The 22,740-nt window shown below is 34.9% G+C and overlaps 1 non-coding gene across 1 annotated transcript; it reads left to right on the forward strand.

Moving 5' to 3' along the window:
• Window positions 1-11,146: 11,146 nt before the first annotated feature.
• Window positions 11,147-11,221, forward strand: TRNAI-GAU. Its single transcript has one exon. It is a non-coding gene; the product is annotated as a tRNA-Ile (tRNA).
• The last annotated feature ends 11,519 nt before the right edge of the window (window positions 11,222-22,740 follow it).

Here is a 22,740-nt window from a genome sequence, read left to right on the forward strand (position 1 = left end):
AATGAATTAAAATTCTATCTCACTGGCATAAATAAAATTTTATTTAAAAAAAGCTTTAATAAACTATGTCAAATAAAGCTTATTTCAAATAACAGCAACAGTCATAATAACCTTTAATTTCAGAAGTAAAGCTACCTTGTATAAATGACAAATATTTAGAAGCATAGAGAAAAAAAAATCAGCAAAATCTAGAAACTACTGTTTTCGACTTTTCTTCAATCAGCAAAATAAGTTCATTTAACTATCTCTCAGTCACTAAAGTGCACAACACAAAGAAGAAAACTTAATTCAGAAACTATAAGTATAGTTTCCTTTCTACAAAATGACAGAAAAAAGAAGGGTCCCAAAGCACGCACCAGAAAATTATTAAGATCATAGATTAATTGGTAAAGAATCTAAACAAGGAAGAATAGTAACTGGTATATTTATAAAATACTCACCAGTGGGTCTCTGAAAAATACTAAATGATTTTTAGAAATCAATCCAGATGTGAAAGTAAAAGAAAAGAAAATCCTCAAGAAGCAGTATCCCTGGTTTTCAAATGACAAGAGTTACAAGCTATAATTAGTATGAACACTAAAAAAATCAAAACAAACCCTGATGTCATTGAAAAGACTATTTATACTGAGTAAACATTTTGGGCTTAAAAGACAAAAGCACTCTACAGATCTTACTCATCAATGCTAATTTTAATGAAATTGCAGAAGGATGATGAACTCTGCTCACAGTCTTTAGAAGACATCAAATTTCAACTGTTTAAATTCTGCAAAATCAAGTAAAGCAGATAATCAGGTAAGGTGAACCAAAAAATATTGTAACTGTAGAAAGGAATGAAAACAGCTTGAGAATTGAAGATTATTCTATGAAGTTAATGCCAGCTGCTTTTCTTTAACCCAAAATTATGGTAGAAATCATCCCAGTACAAGAAAAAAAAAAAACAAAAACCATCAGTAGTTTACAAGACTCAAGATACAATCAACTTAGTTGTAAGGAGAAAAAAGATAATAATCCAGTGCACCAAAAAAATATTTGCAAATAAATATCACTTATGTTACAGCATCTTATATGAGACAAAATAAAAAGTAGCAGCAATAATGGAGCAATTTAATATAGACAAGGAAAGGGGGGAATAAAGTAAAAATCCACCTTTTTTTTGTAATGTCCCATATTGTTTTGAATAGTTCTTAAATGAAATATATTTTTACAAATAAAAACACCATTTTGTTGCAAAGATACAAGTACTGCTACAGTGAGGTTCTGAAAATATGCCCTTATATGGTTGTTTTATATTATCTGCAGGTTCCTTCATAGTCTTACCCTACAATCTTACTCAGTGGCTTTGATACTGCCTTTCAAAATATTATTCATTGATGCTTTCTGTCTGTATCACTGCTTCATGTGCAGGATGGTCATGCAGTGATAAAATACTATGAGCAAAAGGAAGTTATCCTGCAGTCTTAGATACTTACTCACTAATGTGTCATGAAATTGTTATTAAAATAATCCAAATTTTGGTTACTTATAATCACCTTAAAAACAAACAAACAACTGGCAACAAGGACATTTCCTTTTTCTCCACTGAAGTATGTAACTTCTTCTTCAGAAAGCATCTACTAATGTCCACCAATGATGAAATTTCGTCCTAAATTATGAACAGTCACTCTACTCAATTTGAAGTTAGTTGCACTGCTGCCCTGCAGCTCTGCAGTGAAACTATCTTCTTTCCTAGCTTCTTTGTAGAAAAATTATCTACAAAAAAATTTATAAGATTAGGGTCTTACACTCATTCTGTAGATATATCCAGCAGAAAACATGAGTAAAAGAAGAAAAAAATATATTTAGTACTTATTTCAATATTAGAAAACTGAGAGATGTTGACCTGATATATACTATATTCACTGATAAATCAGTCATCCTTGTATAAAAGGTCATATGGTGAAGTATTGTCTTCTGAAATCAACGACAGTACTCTCAATAATTTCAGAAGGCCTACAACTTCATCAGCCTCATAGGTAGGTCCAAATGCAGAGGTTACAGTGTGACTGCAACCTTTTCTTCTGAACTTCTCCAACTTCTGGAAATTGCATCCATTGCATACTAATCTTTTCCCAGCATACATATCACTGTTAATTCACTTGTAACTCACTGTCCTAGAGTCTGAAATTAATTTTTTGGATTAATTACTTTTTCCAATGGTCCACTTATAATTCCTATTCTTTAAGCAATATGAATATTTGAATATGTAGAAGAGGAAAGTTCTTCATCCTTTGTAGCAAACATTTCAATTTGTTATGCAAGATCTTTTCCATTCTGTTGACTTAGGTTGCAAATTTGAAAGAGATTCACTGAATGTAAGCATTCCTAATGCCATTTTATTGGATTTCGATTTGTATATAACAGATGTCACGCATTACAGTATATTGCACAAAGCTAAGAAAAAAAGGAAAAAAGAAAACAAACTCAAAGCTGTTAAAATGAGTAAAAATTACAAACCACTAAGATTTCGTTATTTGTAATCCAGCACTCATCTTCATATTGATTTATTCACTGCAAGACCAGTAACTGGACAATATTTGGAAACACAGGGCAACGTATGAAATGAAATGAGAAAAATGATAGAATTTTCCTATAAAGTTTCAAATTATCTAATATCTTTAGCTGACATACTGTTAACCTTGTCTCTAAATGCTTTTAAGCCACTTCCTAAGCACTTATCAGATGCAGTCCATTGCAGCAAATTCCTGTTATTGATCGCCCCTGCTGCATTTTTAATCTTTTGCAATGCATTAAATTCCTTTTATCTCTACACATACAAGACTCTTTCAATTATTTTAGTTAGCGCTATTGCAGCAGCATGTCTGGGAATGATGTAAAATGTGCAGTAGTCAAAGAGTATTGTCAATGCAGAATACTTTAGCATGACCAAGACTACTCCCTTTTCCAATTAATTCAGTAGTAGAATCCTTAATTCTCTATTTGTCACTGTCTACATAACAATTTGGCGGTTTGAATTCAAATCAGTTATCAAAACACATACCTTGTTATCTTCTTCCTATATAGTCCGGGCATTTCCTCTTTTTTTTTTTCCTATTTTTAGGAAGCAAGTATGGATTTTGCAATACCAGCTTAGACATGTAAAGGGCTCAACACACACAAAAAAAAACCAAAGCAGTTCTCCGGCTAAAGACTATATTTAGTGCTTTTCAGCTTTAAAGGTGACACAGGTAATAGTTGCAAAATCAGCTGGGCTCTTTGTAATCACCTATCACCAGGTCAAAACAATACTATTAAAACTGAGGCTGTAAAAAAAATCCTCTCTTTGCTTTTCCTATCCTATTTTTTTAACAAATCCCTAGAGAAATAAGGTCCTTTGTGTTAACAAGAAAAAAAAAGTCTCTCCCATTCATGAAAGATCCTGATTAGTCAGAAGTGTGGCCAGTGAGAAATGACAGGCTTCAGTACAACATACACTTATCAGAAAATCACAACTAAGCTTTCTGAATCTAGCTCAATATTTTAAGTATCCCAGTAAAGCAGCAGTGCACTTTGGTACGCAATGCAGTGCAACTCCTTTGTTTGTAGAAGTATGTCATCATTCAAGAAAAGGAATTTTCATATTTATAGTAGAAAATAGACTTAGGAGTACTCTCTGCTTTATTTTCATATAGAAAGTCTTTTTTATTCTTACAGAAGACAACAAAGTTTAGTTTGATAAGCAGGCGAGTAAAACAAATAATTCATTTTTTGAATAGCTTCTTTTAATGTGCCTTGATAATTTCCTCCAAATTATATATGTCCATTCAAAATTGTCCTTGTCTAACTATGTCTATTTTAAAATTATATCTCCCATGTTCAGAAACCCCTATCCAAACATTGGCTCATTCAGCTCTAAGTTTCTTTAATTTTATCAAGAAAGCTCAGCTTTGTTTCCTACCTAGGACATCTGACTGATGTTTTCTAACATATTCTGTTGAACCAGAAAATGCACATTACGTCTAGTACTTACCTCGGAATTTCCTTTTTTTTTTTGTTCTTTTTCTATAGAAAAAAAAAATATTTAACAGAGTCTAGTAACTCCTGAAATATAGGTCTCTTTTCTCTATGCTATAATAAGTGTTCATGACCTGCTTGGTTTCCCCCCTGTGTTATTTCAGGTAGTGCAGCAGCCCCTCAGATGATCTATTATTCTGATTATCCCTAGTACCTAAGGAAAGGAAAGAACAATGAAAAATATTTGCTCCATCACCAGGAAGGTCTGGCTGTACTTTTCAATTTGCTAACACACGCACTCTCGGCTGCCTCCTGACAAAGAATATCAGCCCATCAGTGTTTTATCATATGATGTGCATGACTGCAAGAAAAGAGGAAAGATAATCTCATAGAGAGATCATGTCTTGGAAGAATGTGCCTTGTTGTGTTGGTGGGTGTAGTGGGCCACTGCAGAAGACACTGTAAGGAGACAGTGTCTTTGAGCAGAATCCAGACAAGAGTATAATCACAGATCTTGTTCATAGAGACCTGTATGTTAGCATGAGGAACCACTATCTATCCAACCTGTACTGTGACTGTCTTTGACTCATTCCTATTACAATGTGTACTGTTCTCAAGAAACTTCATTGACCTCAGGATGAACTTGGCTGACTAACTGTGATGGAGAAGCCCGTATATGGTTCCCAGTCAGTACTTGTGGGTGACACTATGTGCAAACCTTGTCTTGTCCTAAGGTTAAAGCAGCATACCTGCATGCAACAGTCCTTCACCTGACAGCAAAAATGATTAATAGATTTGTTTACCTCTAAGAAAATCCTGTACATCTGTAAGGATCACAATGGTGATGCAACTCACCCTGGACAGGCTCTGTACTGTGCATTGTGATCCACATGAAAGGGCTCATCTGATGCTGCAGCCGCTAGGGTTCCCATCATCACCAGATTGCTCTTACCTTTTCTTTTGCTTCTATTAATATCAGAAGGGACTATTTTATCGCTATCATTTTTTTATTATTTCTATGCTTTGCTCAATAAACTAGTTAATTAGCCTTGGGTGTCCATGTCTTTCTCTTGAGATCCAAAAAGAACCAGTGTCTCCTCAGCTCAAAGCATGTGAGCCTTTAAATACACTGTAATTGAACCCAAACATTGCCAGGACCTCCTTGTCAGAAAAGTCAGTATTAAATCACCCTTTTCTCCTGAGTGAAATTAAAATTTTATCCCTTTAGATCTGATGCTAATTATTATTCTTTTCCATGTAGACAAACTATCGTATAATAATTCTGTGAGCCTGCTGTACAACACAAATGAGCATTACTAAGTAAGAGTGAATAAAAAAATTTCTTACGGGAAAAACTCTACATTTTCACACACCACTAATAAGACTTTTGAGTATGTTCTCTGTGATGTCGGCAGAATAGTTCAGATTGATTGTTAGTCAATTGCTATAAAGTATTCAGGCAAGAACAATATCATAAACACACCTCAACCATGATAACCTTTCCTATGTACATTAATGGGAAATAGAAATACACATAAACAAGTTGTAGATTATCCATGGATTTTTCCCTCTTTTCCCCCCTACATCTATAAACATATCTGTGGAAAAGTTTCTAGGTTTTACTTATAATTTTTTTGGCAGTTTTTTTAATATTACATAAGAATCAATTACAATATTAGCATACAGAACAAGTTTAATCTACAATTTCATGACAACAGAAATTTTAATATCAGTGAACTTGATCTAAAATTTTTACTTCTGTTCAAACTACAATATTTCAGGGTTTGGAAATTTGTGAAAACTAAAAATAGATTTGCTTCATAAATCACTCTGCATTTCAGAAATCATTATAAATTACCTCACGTAAAACGGAGAGAGAAAGTGGAGATTTAGATCACTGATCTAGAAAACACTTCAGCTGAGTGTGGCTTCTCTCTTTTTTCTTGGATCAATGATATTAAAGTGCTGTAGTTTCACACAATGAAATGGAAAATGAGAATGAAATCCAAAGCTTTACATAAAAAAATCAGATTGGATCATTTACAGTTTCTTCTTTGGGGGCTTAAACATTGGGGTAAGTTATGAAGTATAATCTGATCTGCAGTGCAGTTGCTGGCCATGGGTCTAAAAAATCAGATGTGCTAACTTAAGTTATAACCTCAGTTATCCCTAGTGGATAACCTAGTTTGTGTTACCTTCCTTTATCCCTTGTTCGGAGTACGTACAAATATAACTGCTACAGAGCAGGAAGCATATGGACTAAATTGCCCTGAGGCAGCAGGTTTACCCTCTAGAGTCCCAAGAAGTGCTTACATAAAAAGAGTATATCTGTTCTTATTGTGTAAACAGAGCGAAACATACCAATTTATGTCATAAATAGCTGTTAGTGCTTTGTTCCCTAGCCAGACCTACAGTCATGTATCTTCTAAAGAGTAAGTTGGATTTCAGTGTTTAATAAATTCGAATCCATTACCACCAGCTCAATCCCTTTGCCTTCAAGTGTTGTGTTACTGCTTCTCTACCTGAGAGGCTACTCTGAAACAGCTATTCTTCAGCTGCTTTTCCTGATTAACTCAGTGTGTGAAACACTCAGCTTCTGAATCAGAATAGATAATTGGAATAAGACATTTCTGGAATCAGGGTAATTGCAGACAGACTTAATCAATATGAGTTAAGCCATTTTAAACTGATACCTTACCTTATAAGTCTTCATGCATAGAAATTGTGACCCTTAAGTCACATTTGAAGGCAATGCAGTTACAGTGAAAATGATGTTTCCTCTCTCGTAAGACTGTTGAAGAAAAAAAGAAAACCCAAAAATTTTCAACTAGAAAATATAAAACCAAAATGCTTACAGAGGAAATGCGCTAAATGGTCATGGCCTGTAAAAGAAAGTATTTTTCAATTAATTGTTTGTAAGTAAAAAATCTCATCTGTGTCAAAGGTTAATTGTAATACAGCAGAATTTCCCCATCTGAGAAGAAAAAAACTTGTCATTCTTATCTCTTACATTTAGCATTCAGACCTACTGACCAGATGAGAATATTTAGGGGTTTTAGATGTATAACTAAATTACAGGTGTTAAATGAGTTATAAAACCTTTATTCCAGAAGAAATCACTTATTCCAGCTTCACCTGATACATATATACAATTCTTTATTCTGCATTAGACCACTTATTCCAGTTTTATGTACCTGGATGATACTTTTATAGGTATTAAACTTGCCAAGCACTGAACTTGATGCTAAGCATGAGAAATAGAACTTACCCTTTCAACATACTGGCTATGTTTTCAATCATTAGTTAATTATATCCTTGTACAATCTCCTCAAGTAGAGCTGTGTTTGCCTTGGCATTGCTGACTAAAGAGACACTTTAAACTATTACTTTCCTGTAATAATTTATTTCATCAAAATGCACGGACTGTGTTCCCAGAAAATTGTCTGCTTTTAAAAAGAGCCTTGAAAATGAGGAAAAGATGTTAAATATGGACTTTGAAAAATGTGCAGGCCATGCTGAGAGAAGTGACACTACAATAAACTGGACAGATTATTAAATGGGGATGCAGGATAGTTCCTAGAATGTTCTCTTTTGTTGTTCATGGCTCTTGTGTCAAGCTTCCTTTATAGATGTCTTTGTATACAAAAGGTTTGAAAAGGCGTATTTCTCTCCCTATCATGCACAAGCTTCTTGATAAAGATAAAAGTTGAAACTCAGAATGTTAATGATTTTGTCTTAGATGTGAAAGCAGTGGTCAAAATGTGGATCTCTGCTATTCCTGATCCTATTCACTTAAGCCTTATATATTTTTTAAAAACAATGCAGATTATAGTTTGGGAAGGAGGGGAAGAATTTTTCCCTTAATGGCCTACTACACTGTGATTGAAACATGACGTATCTGGTCAAGTTTACAGGGATCCAGTTACCTTTTGTGAGTTAGCTGGAGCTGAGAGCCTAAGCAACATTTCTTGCTACAAATTTATACCACTGTTATTCACAAGGCAAAATCTTTTATGCAGGGTTGTTGGGTTTTTTTCCTCATTTCAAGCATCATGTAGAATGGAGTAAATCACATATCAACCAAGTAGTAGTTTAGGCAGTTAGAAATTTACAGATGGAGGTAGAATTATCTGGGACAAAGTCAAAGGACAGAGCAAACAGAAATAGGAAAGGAGGAAAGGCAGAGAGCAAGAGATAAAGAATGGAAGGAGAAGGCCAAAGAGGAGAGGAAAGGGAAAGGAGAAAAGTTAGTCAGTGAGCATCTTCAGAAAAGTAGCCACAAAACACAGTAGTTTTGACAAATTATGGAAAAGCTGAATTAGAAAAAGAAAAGGAAAGAATTTAATGTCCACAGACTTATCTATCCTCGATCTATTTTTACAGCCAATTTAGCTGAGTTAGTGCTGACCACAGACTAACTGTAAGAACTGGCAATAACAAACCAAGGTCAGCAAGTATTCGTTTGTCTGGGGTTAATTCCAGAATAATTCAGCTAAGTGGATTTCTTAAGTCTGTCTGCTGAAATAGTGCATTTTAAGCATATAAATCTTGTCTGACATTTAACAGCAGATATTTGGAGGAGCTCAGTTATCGTACGTGATCCTCAAAGGAATTTTGGAGAAAAGCTGAATGATCCGAAGCTTTGAAATCTAAATAGTAAGTAGCAAAGCAGAATTTTTTTTTAAATAAAGTGTCTTCACATTGAAAAAGGTATTGTGAAATTACCATTAGTTCATTACTCACATTTTACTCCATCTTTGAAATAAGTAGCTAGAAGGATGCAAGTGAAAAGTCATTTGTTTCTTTTCTGTGTGGTAATTTGCACAGTTGTTTACTTTGTTCAAAGTGTTACAAAATGTCAGCAGTGTACCTTGCTGACCCTGAGTACTAGCATTCTTAATGGTTTTACTGAATTAGAAGTATATATGCTAGGTACTAATCACTAGAGGATTAGGACTTAAATCTCTGATATTGATAAAACAGGGGAATTACAGGAAAACATCAGTAAAAATCCATTGAACAACTCTAGGGAGGAGCCTGGAAAATGAAGTGTAACAAGTGTTGTGCTGAAAATAGAAATTTCTAGTAATTATATAGTAAATGTAAATTCTTTCCTCCTGAAATAACGAGTGAAAACTCTAAACACCTGCAAATGCTTATAAGTTGAAACACAACTTGAAAGAGAACAACACTGGTTTCTTTTTCTTACACAAAGTTAGAGTCATTTATACAATTGTCAGTTTTATACTGGATAAAAATTTAGAATACATTTACAGACATTATTTGCATGCTCAATTCCTTATACAAGTGTAGGACAAATTCCTATCACACAGAAAGTTAAGAAAAATCTACTAAAGGCAATTGCAAAATACTTCAAAAGCACATTGTCTCCTCGCTGTCTGCTCCTTGAAACTCTGAGGGATCTGTGGGATTTGCTGCTGCAAAAGGTTATGCAGGAACCTCAGGAAAGATGCAAACATTTCTTCATTTTCCAAGCACTACCTACAGGCACATCATTTTCTATCACAATAAGTAAAGTTCCCCTATTTGTCATTGGATAAGGCAGCTATACCAAATCAGAATCTGTTTTCCCAAAGAGCTCCTGAGAATAGTTTAGACAGTAACTACACAGTGAAGGAACAACAGAACCACATGATGTTACAACAGCATTTTGCTGTCAATGTCATTATTTAGCTTAATGAGGCTGGTACCTGCAATGGCAATAGGAAAAACAGAAACTCTGTGTCTCTGTGTAACAGAACCATTACGTCAGCCATTGACTTCAGTGGATAACTATCTGGGAGTTAACAGTCAAGGAAAATTGCTTTGTTTTCTTTATAAAACAGATCAGTTTTAAAGACTAAAACTCCCATTGGGTTTTATGTTGGTTTATTTGATGGCAACATTTCACACTCATCTCTGAGGTGCGGCTCCATATGTTGCATCTCCTAGTTAGGAGTAATTACTCCTAGGAAGCTACAATGCTTTACTCCTCATTCTCCAAACTACCACAATTCCCTCAGCAAATTCTCCACCAGAAGATAATGTAACACAACCTTTTTGCAGTGCAGAAATATCAGTCTTACATAAAATTTTGTCAGTTGTACACCATCTCCCTTGTGCAATTTTAAACGTTGCATAAATACATACTCAATGCTATTACTTCTACAGTATAACCTTTGAAATAAATGAACAGGAAAATAAAAAGTAGTCTGAAATTATGCTGCATATCTTTTCAAACAATTAAGCTGCCACCTTAAAATGCAGCATATTAATTAAAGGTTTTGTGAAAATCCAATTTGTCTCTTCAAGGTTATGAAAGGAAACAGAAAAAGAAGGTGTTAAGGCTTTCAAAGAAGTAATAAAAATAAGGCCAGTTATTTGTATGGAGTACAAGGCCATAAGCAAACTCAGTGATCTACAAGTGCTCAGACCTAGTTGCAACATCCTGTAGTTGCTGGATAAAGATGAACATTGTGTGATAACACGTGCAAAAAAGATTTGTCACACTCATACAAACAGAGCTTTCTGGTTATTATTCTAATAAAGGCTGAAAAGAGATTTCTTTTTTTCCATGCTGAGAAAAAGTTGTTTATTATATCCTAGAGAAAAAACAAATTACCTTGCGTCTAATAATTACTCATTGTGTTTATCACAAAAGAAATAAGCTTCATATGTGGGTTCCACCATCTTATATGAAAATCCAATACACAAATACAAGTCATTATTGTCTGAAGGGTAAATACAGATTCTTTTTTGACAAGTTGGTAATTGTGGTCATTATAAGGCAACACCAAGTTGTTAAATTAATTTTCCACAACTGGAAAAAGGTTTGACGTCTTTTAAAAGAATACATCACTATTCAGATGTAATGATTCCCTTTTACTCTTAGTACTATAATAATTTGTTTAATATTTTCCCCAACTAGTAGTAACTAAATATTGAAATAAATCTGTACAGTTTGGGAGCATTCTAAGAGTATAAATTAACATGAGGTAAGGATTTTTTTTACATATTATTGTTAATAGAAAAATTGAAATTATAATGTACCTGCAATATACATATAAGAGCAGACTGTTCCCTAGCTATTTCTGAAATTCTTTTTTAATTCAGAAATATAAATTCATATATAATCTAGTCCACTAATTTATATTGGGGGCTGGTTAGCTCAGTCGGTTAGAGTATGGTGCTGATAACACCAAGGTCATGGGTTCGATTCCCATTCGGTCCCCATGTGTTTATAGAATCATAGAATGGCCTAGGCTGGAAGGGACCTTAGAGATCATCTAGTCCAACCTCCCTGTCATGGGCAGGGACGCCACCTCTGGACTAGACCAGGCAACACATGGGGACTGAGCGGGAATCGAACCCATGATCTCGGTGTTGTCATTGTTGTCAGCACCGCGCTCAAGTTGCCTGATCTAGTTGAGAGGCATCCCTGCCCATGACAGGGAGGTTGGATTAAATGATCTCTAAGGTCCCTTCCAACTTAGGCCATTATATGATTCTCTGATATTCATGGATACAACTAGGTTTCGTCCCTTGTTGCTGATCCTAGACTTCAAAAGCAACATCATGACGACTAAAGTATACATAAATGCAAAGAGTGTAAGTAATGTATATAAATCCATAGATACATACAGCTTCTGACAGATGTGATTGCATCACAGAGAATCCTAAACCACTCTGTGTGTTGTCCTAGATATTTAATTTAAGAAGTATTTAATCCAGTTCATGTTAGGTATTTCCACGAAAACCAACATCAAAGAAACAGTTGTTTGTAGCCATGTATGAACTTAATTTTCATTCAGCAGGCAAACAAGCCAAAATAAAAACATTTCCCTTTACTCTCAATTGTGGGAAATGGACCACTTATGTATCTTTTGCCAAAAGAAACAAACCTCCACTTCACTGTCACTTCCCCTCATGATTAAAAAAATATAAATGAAGTGAAAGGGTCAATTCTTAGATTTATAACAGTATGTTTCTTTCCAGATTTTCTGAGAAAATTGGAAAAAAAATAAGACCATGTTCATAAAGCTGCCAGAAGAGGATGAAAAGCTATTTTATATTTCTTTATCAATTGCTCACCAGCAAGAGCACTCAAATTCAATTCTTTTCTCTTACTCTGTGTGCTCAAACTCCAGCCCTCGCTTCCCAAGTGATCCAAGAGTTTAAAAATACATTAGGAAACCAGGAGAGAAGTCTTTGAATGTCCCATATCTAGTCTGTTCAATCTTGTATAAATAACTCAATATTCCTTATGGTTAGGAATAGAGGTTATGTGCCTCTTCTTTACAAAGAGCATCAGAATGGGCTCTTTCTCAGTCTGTATTCCAGTGATTATTTAAGTACTTTATCTGAAAGGCTGAAGATTCAGAAGGAGGTGAACAGAAGATTCACTTGTTCGCATATCCCATGAAAGGCATTGACAGTTTTAAGAGTTAAGAAAACAGAGTTCAATCTTTTGACAGAAAAAGAATTTCAGCACGTCTCCCACAAGTCCCATACAGTTTCCTACTCTGCATAAATACATTATTTATCTGAAGGTAACAATTTCATAAATTACAGGTTAAAACCAATTTAGTTTAAAGAATGCATTTATTTAGGGAAGTAATATATGGTAAGTGAAAACGGGATAAAATCCAAAATAAGTTATCCAAGAATCATTGAATAGGATTAGCTTCATATCTATAGCCTATAAGTGGGGAAATAATATAGTTACTATGAGACATATGGTAAAACATCTGATAGATTACTTATGGGAACTAACAAGTGGGAGAACATGAGAGCTGGTGCAAGAATTGTGCAGTGGATGGTGAGCTGACTGAAAAACAGCTGGCAACTGACAGATTTGAGACTGGAATAATCAAGCCAGGATCAATTACTAATAGAGTTAGGCAAAGATTAGTCATGGTACAGATCTTATTTAATATTTTCATTGCATCTCATGCAGGCACAAAAAGCAATGGCTAGCTGACAAAATTTGTTAGTACATAATGTGAAACAGATCATGGCATGATATAGAAGTACTCAGAGAAATATGGTGGTGAACAACGCTACTGGTACAAGCAAGCTGATAAACTGAAGGAGTAATAAGTTCTACTCTAAACAGCTGGAAGTGAAGAAACATAGCGTGACACAGCTGAATTATTGCTGTTTGACATCCATCAAATGACAAATGCAGTCTAAGATGCATGCAACAAGATCCCCAGAGTACATCAAGCCATATGAAATAAGAGAAAAAGGTCTTGTCTTGTTTAGCTTACTTAAATGAACTGAGATGCGATAAGATAGCTCTATTTAAATAGATGGAGTGGTTAGGGGTAAACACAAGATAAGAAGAAAAGCTATTTAAAATAAACAATGTTAACCTAGTAAAAATATTTCTACTGAGATGTGATAAGATAGCTCTATTTAAATAGATGGAGTAGGGGTAAACACAAGATAAGAAGAAAAGCTATTTAAAATAAACAATGTTAACCTAGTAAAAATATTTCTAGATAGACCATTTGGGTTGGAAATTGTAATCATCAGAGCCTCAATATTCTGTAACGGCTTTCCAATAGGAGTATCAACAGCAATAAACCAAACTGGTTTTAAGATGAAACATATTTCAGAATAAAAATGTTGTCTATAAACATCTGTTTCAACCAATGCTTGCAAAAACACAGACAACTATCTAATAAAATCTTGCGCAGCATTCTTGCCAAATTGTCCAGTGAATTGCAGAAGAGCAGAGATTTTTAAGATCTATGACTCTGAGAAAACACCCTCATGACAACTGCTTCGGAACTGGAGACTTCAGAAGCACTGAGAGCCTCAGTTTGAGATGATTATCTGCTTTTCAAAAGTCTAAAGCAACATGGTAGTTCAGGAAGTTCAGTGTCAGATTTTTTGATTCTCTTTTGTTGTGACATTTTACACTGAGCTCTGGAAAATTTCCAGGCCACAGAAAGAAAAAAAAAGTATTTTCTAACTATCAATCAGCTAAAAGAATGAAAGGGATGAAGATCTGGAACTCCCTGGGGGGAGTGGGGGATGACCCTAAAAGTTTTCCTCTTCTAGCTTACTTAATAGAAACTGATTTCAGGACAGATAAGATTTCTCCACCCAACTGTCACTCAAAATATAATAGAAAGGGCTGCAGCAGTTTAGACTTGGTTAACTAAGGAAAATGCTTACACAGAACAAGTAGAATATTTGGCCAAATTTTCCCCTTAAGACAAATTATAGGACTACAAGAACTTGAAGGTAGTAAATGACACAGAGACAGAGTAAACTTTTATACTTTTTTTCAGTAAAATACGTTTCAGATCTTGTTGTGCTCTCAAAGGACAGCGGGAGCAAAATACTTATAAAATCAGAATTCTTTGACAGTTTACTGCTCCTCTCAAAGCAAGTCAGCAGAATTTAGTTATTTTGGAATTAGGTCATCATTGACATTAGAGAGAGATTGTTTTAGGTGATAGCTTTCTAGCCATTTTTATTTGGCTTTATTACCATAGGTGCAGCACTATCTTCTCATGGCATTAAAGAACATGGCATCAAAGTATGCTGTCTGAAATTAAAAGCCAATGAAATATTCAAATATAGTCTTTACAGCCATAGCATACTATAGACCCTATTTCCATACCATAGAAAAATATATTGCTTGTTCATAGTGGGGGAATTTCTGATTTTCCAACAAGAGGTATTCACTCATTTACATTCCTTGGGTTAACCAAAAACTATGGCCAATTCTACATGACAAATTCAATGAAAGCAAAGTACTTAATGACAACAGTTAGTGCTGGGCCAGCCACTAAACACTGACAGATGCTCCCTAAGCCTTCTCCCTCCCTATATGGGAAGGGAAAGAAAGATTTACAGACTGGAAAACTAAAAGAGCTTTAATAAAACAATAACAAAAATTAAAAATAATCAACTATATACAAAAATATACAAAACCAATATCTAATCAAACTGCCTCCCATTAGCAGTCACCACTGATGCTGCAGAGCAAGCAGGCACTGGGGAAGCTCTGGGCTCAGCAGCAGATGGGAAGCAGATACCAGAGCTAGATTTGGAGAATTCGGGATCAGAGGCAGAACAGAGTCCTCAGATTCCAGCCATAGAAGAAGAGAAGGAGCAAGAGACATATATATATAAAATCCATCAATATATTATTTAGAGTGATTTCTAAATTATGCTTAAGGCATATTAAATCCAAATGTTGATATACAAAAACAGGTTGAAAGCAAGGGGATCACTCTGTTGAGTGATCTTACTTTTCAGCTCAGAGAGAGTCTGGCATTCCTTTAGCACTCAGCCTAGCCCTAGCATTTGACAGACATAGAGGTCAGTGTATGAATATTTGCACATGCAGACTATACAAATAGGTTATTTCCAGATTACACTGGTGTTTGGTTTGTTTTATCAGGGTGTGAGAGTGGGGAAGAAATCTCATGATGTATTGAGGATCTTTTAAAATTACTCCAAATGAACACAATAGGACTCATCAGTTATTTTCATACTTAAAGTATTTTAGCTGTTTCTCTGACTCTTCTTTTGTTCGTATGCTCAAAAACAGATTATGAGACCTGTCAATCATGCTGGGACCTGACATTTAACTGGTTGTCAGTGATTTTCAAATCCTTTCCACAGCTGCTACCAGAATATACTCTTCCAATTTATGTCCACAAAGCTATGATCTTCACAGCAGACACATTGTCTTTCATTTGGGATTCATAAAACATATAAATTTACTTCAACATACAGTCCAGACTGGTTTATACTATTGATTTATCCCTTGTATTGTTAATTATTCCTTCAATTTATGTCATCTAAAAATTTTAGCAAGAGTATAGATTTTTTTTATTTTGGGATAGACAATAAATCCCTGGGTAAATTAACCTAGAAGTTTCTGACAGGAATGGTAAAGAAACCAAATTATAATTCAAGAAAAACATCATTTTTTTCAAAATGTGATTGAACTTACCTTTCTCACTTGTGGTGGCTCCACAAGTACTTTGACTTCTCTGTATATTTTACAGCATCCATAACTACTAAATCCCAAAAATGCACTTGTTTAATCAACCTGTGTTTACTCTGCAACAAGAGAAGCAATAGCAAAAAAAAAAGCATATTATGACAAGTCATCTCTTTTAAATTATAGAAGAAAACTTATAATGCATTATAAAAATACATTTCATATTTACAATTACATTAAATCGTTAATTCACTAGTAAGCCCCATTCAACTATACTATCAACTACTGGGATTCTGCAGGATATTTATCATTAATTTGGGGTTGGGACAATAATTTTACTATAATTATGCTTGGGGGTGTTACTGCAGTAAATCTGTAACAACGACATACATAAATACCAATCAACTTCTGCTATATTATAGTGCTTCTACACAAAGCAGCTGATGTTGCTAAAAAACCAATAATGTTTTCCAAAGGTACTGAGTGTTTTTCTCTTGAAGACAAGACTATTTTGTTAAGACCATACAAATCTCAAATTCTTTCCTTGTTTTCCACAACTGTTAATGACCACAATGACAAAGAACAGTACTAAATTTATTCTAATTCCGTAAAAAAGTCAGATCTTTAAAATGGCATAAGCTTGTTCAATTTGAAGTGAATTTCAACATGACACAAAAAAAACCCAAGTCCAATACTTAAGACATTTTAAAACTCCTTTTTTGTAATCACTGTTTATAAATATTTACTTATTGATATCATTATTTTATCCCATCCCATATTTTTCATCAATTATTTCATAATTCTGTTTGAAATCCTTGTAACTCTATTTGTTTGCTTACTTACTGTTCAAATAAAGCTACTACTCCTCAAATGTTATTAAGCTGATACTAATAAAACTGGTTGAAGAGCCCCATGAACAGCTGGGAATACATCATGTCATTCCAGTCTTTAATTCAGACCCTAAGGTTGTGAAACTAAGCAATACTCCAGTGAAGTGATGCTAACCTACTGTCAAAGTTTAAGGCTGGGCCAGTCACTAAACTTTGACAGATACTCTCTGTGATGATCCCCACTACCACCCTCCTAGGGGAAAATAGCAAGAAACCCAGGGAGAAAGACTTTATGACTGAAAAAAACCTTAAAGTGATTTAAGGAAAAAACAAATAACAGTACTAGTAAAAATGTTGTCACATATATATAAGTATACAAATATGATGAAAGATATAAAAGAATATGTTAATAAGGAACTCACACCTACCAGTTGACAACTAGGTCCTGAGCAGAAAGAAAAAAATAAGTCCCAAAGTGGACTCAGCAGCAGATGGGAGTGCCCAAGCACAGAGTCCCAATGACAATTCAGAAGAAACAGACAAGGAGCTATGCTTCTCCCACTGGTGGTGAGGGGCAAGGGAAGAGAACCTGTTCGGTTGAACACAGTTCCTCTGCAGCGTGGAAACAGGAGGCAGGAAACACCAGCAGCACAGGGAGAGATGACAAACAGCCACTAGCAACCTACCCAGCACAGCAAGCACAAAAAACCTTAGAGCTCTTCTTTAGGACCCCTTATATACTGAGCACCATGGGAAGGAACACCATGATTGGTCCATTTGGGTCACCTGTCCCATCCTCTCCTCCCCATAGGTACAGCTGTCCCTTCTCCCTTTTTATACTGGTGTTTTCAAACCAGGGTACTTACATTAGCTGTATCTTAAATTTTGTGAAGGACTCATATTTCTCCATAGGTGAAAGAAATAAAATTGATAACATTAGACACAGGTCCAAATGAATTAGAGGTATACTTTCTCTACTCCGTAAAGCAGCTGTTAACTTGATTCAAATAGCTAGCTAATCTAGGTTTACTATGGGTTTTTTTACAGGCAAAATGTTTTTGCCTTTAACACAGCCAAATTTGGTTTGCCTCTTTACCTCTTGCAAAATAAGAATAATAAGAAACTGTTATGCAAGTTCACAAGTTTCAGAGCATCAGAGATATTTTAGATGGCACCTTTTCTAAAACATCTTGGAAGTATAAAAAAAATTTAAGGGGAATTGCTTTTCATAGAATGAAAGCCTTTAGCCTCTTCCTACTTTTGTTTCTCTGAAGTCAGGGAGAGTTTATAATTGTCATTAATGGGAGGAGACAAGACAAGGCTTAGCAAGTTTGAAAACCCTACTTGTAGTCTCCATTGAGGATCTAAATTGCATTCTTGCAACCAGTACAGGGAGAAAAAACTCATGCCGAACTAAAAGTGATGATACCAATAAAAAGGAATCATTTGAGAATCATGCAATCAGTGAAAAAACCCTTCTTAGCATCAGGGGAAACATCAAGAGACTATAAGCAGCAGTTGGGAAACATATAAAACTTATGAAACTAGACAGTCAGGAAAATATAAACTGTTGGGAAAAAAACATATAAAAGAATGAAGCATGACACATTTGTGAAATGATGCAATGCACTAGTTAAAACGAAAGTTTGATCTGATGGAGAGCTAAAAAAAAGTATTTTAGGTTTACATTTCGTAAGTCTTGACTTTAAAAGCTAACAAAAACACTGAAGTAATGCAGAAAACAATGTTTGATACATCGGTCATAGAATTCATGAAGAAGTGTCTCAAACACAAAAATGGAAATTTCTAAACAAATAAAATTCATCTCACCTAATGTAAGATTCTAATAGTTACTCTAATTAGTATATGTTCATTTTTTAACCCGCACTTATAGTCAATCTACAGGGATCAGCACTGCAAGGAAGTGATGAATTCACCTGATCCGTAACTAGGTAAGTGAGTTTTCATTGCTTGTTTTTGGAAGAAGCCCTTCACTTTGTTGTCTCATAGTAATAAAGATAGCCTAGAAAACTATGTATTGAAAATGTACATTTACTTGGCTAAGGGTAGGTGAGATGAGTCTAACTCCTTTCCAAATTTGTATTGTAAAGAAATTCAGATCAGCTTTCCCAGGTATGGCATTTTAAAAATCACACTATTATGCAGTGGAAAAGGGGAATGAAAAAGAGGAGAAAAAAATTACAAATTTACTTTTATTGCAGTCTTGCAGGAATTGTGCCAATGTCTCCATACAAATGCATTGCAAATAAGTGTTTCTTTTTATTGTATTTAGATATGTGTTTATCTCCTAGGTGATCAGAAATAAGAATATCATCATTTGTAGTTATTTATGGTTAGTTGTACATGCCACTATATTCCTGGATGTTTATTCAGTTATAATCAAGTTTTTCCATTGTTTTTTAAAGGACATTTAAAAAAATCTTAGACTACACATTTTTAACATCAAATTTAACATTAAATGTATAATCTATAGATATTTTTTAATTCATCTATTGTGTAGCTGTCCTCAGCACATATGAAATGACTTTATATAATGCACAAATGGTGTAAAAGGTCTTCTAACTTCCTGTACAACAGATCTTCCCATAATACCAATTTTTTCTTTTCATTCAGCCCAGGATGTAGCTCTAAAGTTATGGAAGGAACAAGCAACATGAATAAATGTGACCAAGGGATTCACAATTATTAAATGCACTAAAATACCAGAAAGAGGACAATATGGAAAATTAAGTATAAATAATTATCACTATGTATTTCTTACACATTCTGTAGAATTTAACACAATCCTAGCACATGTCAAAAAAAAAGAAGTCACTTCAAAATATATGTCATATAGAAAATAAAATATGGTCGTATGACAAAAGTTTTTACTGGAGTGTCTCTCGGGACATCTCCTATAACTTCCTTGCAAGACTGTGCATATAAAAAAAATGGATATCAAAGCTTCAAGAGTTGTGTATATGTATTTATGTACAGACACACATATGTGCAGCCTCAGACGTTATAAAACCTTTTAGTAGTTCCCAAATCTTTACATATATGTTCAACTATTTTATAAGCCAGCTTTATTTTGCCCATGTGGCTATGACTAAGCATGACTCACAGCAATGCAGATGTTTCCATAAAAACACACTCTGAAATGGGAAAATGATAGAGAACATTATTAATTAAAAAAAAGACAAAAGTTTACACAATACAGAAACTTGACAAAATAAACAATAATTTGACTCTATTTAATGTTCCTTTTCTTTATCTAATTTGTTGAATTAGACTTGGCAACTGTTGTCCACCTAGCAGAAACAGCATATGACAGTCCCTAAGCTTCATTATCAGTGATATTTAAGTAGTCAGAGGGTTTTATTTTTCATTATTATCTGAACATCAGTCAGTCTTGCTCACATCACAGTGTATTTTAGGTGAAAATAGGCAGGATGTTGAAATTCAAATAACGAAGCACACTGACTAGTCTTTTACCGGTCTATTAGACCTACCAGGTAGTTCTTAAAACAAAAAGTAATAAAATAAAAAGAAATAAACAAAAAAGAAATAAAACAAAAAGAAATAAAAACCTCAATATATATAACTTAAATTAGGGTGTACTTTGGAGGATGAAAAAAGAGTCATGGATAACACTTCTGCATATAGTTCCCTATACTTTCAGCAGCATGTGGTGGTGCAGTGCTCTGTTTCTCCAAATGAGCTTTTTGCTACAGTGCAATTCATTGGCTTCCTTCTCTCTCAAGGAGTGGGAAACAGCAAGTGCAGACCTGAATCAAATCAGCTCTGGTACAGAACAGCACTCACATCAACAGAAGAGTGGCCAGCAGATAGAGAGAGGTGATTCTGCCCCTCTACTCTACTCTGGTGAGACCTCTCCTGAAGTATTATGTCCAGCTCTTCAGCTGCCAATACAAGGACATGGACCTGTTTGAGTGGGTCCAGAGGAGGAACTCATAAATGATCAGAGGGCTGGAGCACCTCTCCTGTGAAGATAGGCTGAGAGAGTTGGGGTTGTTCAGCCTGGAGAAGAGAAAGGGGCTTACAGGAAAATTGGAGAGGGACTTTTTATAAGCAAGTTTAGCAGTAGGACTAGAAGCAATGGTTTCAAACTAGGGCAGGTAGATTTAGGTTAGATATTAGGAAGAAGTTCTTTACTATGAGGTGGTGAAACACTGGAAGTGGTTGCCTAGAGAGGTAGTGGAGGTCCCATTCCTTGAGACATTCCATGTCAGGTTTGATGGGGCTCTGAGCAACCCAATCTACTTAAAGATGTCCCTGCATACTTCAAGGCGGTTGGACTAGATGGCTTTTAAAGGCCCATTCCAACTCAGTGTTTTCTGATTCATTCTATGTTTCTGTAATCTGGAAACACAGCCTACACCAGTATTTTAGGTGGAGCCTGTTATTTCCTATCAGTTTTCCAAGCAGAGCAAAACCTCATTCACCTAGGAATTCACAGACCTCTGAGAAGTCATGTTCATTGGGAAAGAAAGTAGATCACTGATGAACCACTAAGAAACTTTTATGTGCATTTACGAAAGAGCTGAGATGCTTCTGAAGAGTCTGTGTTGTCCTTCCATCTGGAGGAAGCATCAGCTCCTCATTTTGGAAAAGGAGGCCCTATGGACATTGCATTTATTTTATGCTCATGTATTTTCAATGAAAATATTTCTGGAAAAGCAAAGGCTGCCTGAAATTTGCTCCACTAATCTTTTCTTAGTCTTTCTCTGTGTCCTATCCAAATATCAAGAGCTGGTTTTTGTTCACAGAAAATTTGTGCAAAGGAGAAGAGGGAGTTGAAACAGTTCAGACTGAATGAAATCACAATTACTGAACAAAATGCTTTCATCACCATATATTTCACTGCCACTTTTGCAAATGGATCTATCACAGAAGTAACTGGGGCTAGGAAGCTGAAAACTGGCAGAGATCAGCTGCTCGGAGGGCTGGCTTTCAGCGTGACAGTGAAGAAGCTTTGATTTAGCCAGAAAGAATTTTTAAAATAGTAACTGGTATATGCAAAATAGCATTTAAAACAGAATTCTTTATAATAGCTATTTCTCTTGGATATCAAAGTGAAGACTTGGCTCAATAAATGTCAGTTATCTCAGGAGCTTACACATAAGAAGTGTCAGATTCACTGTTGTATGCAATCATATACAGAAAGTGTCTTTCTTAAATCTCCTATACTCTATTTCATATTTTTTCCTGTATTCTCATATATAAATAACAGAAGATAACATTGATTAATATTTTAAGATATTAACATGTTAGGATAACAAGCTGTGGTAAAAATTAAATTTTCTCAATCTAGGAATGTTTATATGAATGAAGCCACAGTAAAACATCCTCATCTATAGTTATTAACATATTTCTAAAATACTTACAGTGGGTCTTCTTTCAACTAATACAGGAATTCTTACAGTCCGTCTTAGCAGAAAGCATTTTCTGAAGCATAAGTACTGACTCCAGTCTGGATTTTACCAACAGCTGGTATGTCACCAGATCCTTTCTTCTCACCATCTACAGCTATGGATTTCTTGCCATTGCACAATGATCCATATATTTTACTTGAAAATTTTGAGAAGAAGTAGGAAGGTGATTCCAACAACAAAATGTAATAGCATTTAATCACAATATGGTTGAGATTGGAAGGGACATCTGGAAATCCACCTCACCTGCTGAAGCAGGGTCATTTACAACAGGGTGCCCAGGGCAGCATCAACTGGAATATTTCCTAGGATGAAAAATCTGCAACCTCTTTAGGCAGCACATGCTGGTGCTCAGTCACCCTTATAGAAAACAAATAAGTAAACAAATAAACCCCCAAACACATTTACTATATTAAATATATTTTTATTTTGAAAGTAGAGGAGGCTTACTTCTTTATGTTGAAGCATAAATAAGCATTGTCAGTGACAGGGATGA

The sequence above is a fragment of the Apaloderma vittatum genome, unplaced genomic scaffold (assembly GCF_000703405.1).
Source record: "Apaloderma vittatum isolate BGI_N311 unplaced genomic scaffold, ASM70340v1 scaffold9647, whole genome shotgun sequence".
In the NCBI taxonomy this organism is placed as follows: domain Eukaryota; kingdom Metazoa; phylum Chordata; class Aves; order Trogoniformes; family Trogonidae; genus Apaloderma; species Apaloderma vittatum.